This window comes from Egretta garzetta, unplaced genomic scaffold (assembly GCF_000687185.1).
Source record: "Egretta garzetta isolate BGI_Z169 unplaced genomic scaffold, ASM68718v1 scaffold489, whole genome shotgun sequence".
Taxonomy (NCBI): domain Eukaryota; kingdom Metazoa; phylum Chordata; class Aves; order Pelecaniformes; family Ardeidae; genus Egretta; species Egretta garzetta.
The window spans coordinates 85,019-86,602 of record NW_009260692.1 but is presented as its reverse complement, the minus strand read 5'-3'; positions in this window follow the sequence as shown (position 1 = coordinate 86,602).

Here is a 1,584-nt window from a genome sequence, read left to right as displayed (position 1 = left end):
ACAACCACAAGGTTTTCTTCACGCCTTTTATCACTAGGTGGCGACGTTAGAAGCCAGAAACGCGATGAAGAGTGGGGACGGCACGGTATCCTGAAATGTTAACTTCCACCACCGTTCGGAGGAAACATTAAATCCTGGGCAAACTCTGATCCGTTTATTTATTTGAAAATTCACATACTGCCTTTGAATGTGAAGCAATTAAAAGAAATGTCTGCCCAGGACTATAAATCCCTTAATGTAATATAATCCTTGAATTATACCCATTCTAACCCTTGCAATATAAACATTTTGGTGGGAATTCAACCCACTGTCTACATAAACACCTGTCCACACCTTCACCATATGAAATCCATAGCAGTGCTATGCAAATAAGATGAGAAAGAATTGTCTTTCATTTCCAGGTGTTTCCTCTCCTTGTGGTTTCGCTACCACCTATTTTTAAAGAAATACACGGAGACGTTTACAAGGTCTTGTTAAAACACTATAAAAAATGTCAGCAGAATGAGTTCCAAGGTAGCAGTAGTTTCCTACCACAGACCAAGCAAAGCAGAGGAAGTTTAAGACACAAATCTTGTTATTAAAATGCATCTGTAGGAGTATTAGCTCTGAATAGAATCTAGCATCCTATTCAATAGATTTTTTTAAGTGGAAAAACAACAGAAGGTCATTACTGTGATGCTAATAGTTTCCTGTATGTACTCATCCAGAAAATGTCTTGCTCTCAGAGCAGCTAAAGTAGTGCAACTTACTTCCTTATGAATTTATTGTACCCTCCATCTCCCAAACTCCTCCCCTGCAATACTCCCACTCGCCCCTGTAACTAAGACAACATGCAGGCCACCTCCCCATCCCCTCACCTCCATTTTTTGGGTTTCCCCACGTAAGGGCCAGCCCCAGCTGAGAGCATCATGCATGCTCAGCGATTCGGTGCATGTTGCAAAGTTGTGATTCCCAGGAAAAAAAAAAAAAGCCCTGTGCTGAGCTGTCAGGTCTACCCTCGAGCATTGGCACTTGGCAGGACCTCTCTGTGTCACCCAGCCTCTGCTTTTCCACATGGATATAGCACGAACCGCAGAGAACCAGAGCCCTCGGCATGCTCCTGCTTCCGGCTGAGAGGCCCAATGAGGAGCTGAGGCACCACACCCAAAGTGTGATCTACAGACACAAAAGAACGTGTTGTTTTCTTCTAAGGGGCCTATGGAGGACATGGACATGCTTTCCCAAGCACGGACACCACTGGAATTTCTGCCTTGGCTGGGCCCCAGCCTGGCACCTCCAAAACATGCCCATAGGTACAGCTGCCACAACCCACTTTCATGCCCCCCATCATTTGGGGGTTGAATTCAATAAACCCAGCATGTTTTTTTTTTTCCCCAGGCTGCAAGGAAGGCGAGTGCTGGGAGCTCTGAAGAAGCTGCCTTGGCGGGGTAAGCCTCAGGCCAGGCCGCTCCGCAGGGACCGGCCACCGGCGGTGGCCACCGGCAGCCCCTTTGGGGAGGTGCTGTACCTCACAAGCGCACACAGGTTCTCCTCAGGAACGCATCTAGGGCGAGCAAAAATGCTATCGCAGCTGAGCCACCACAC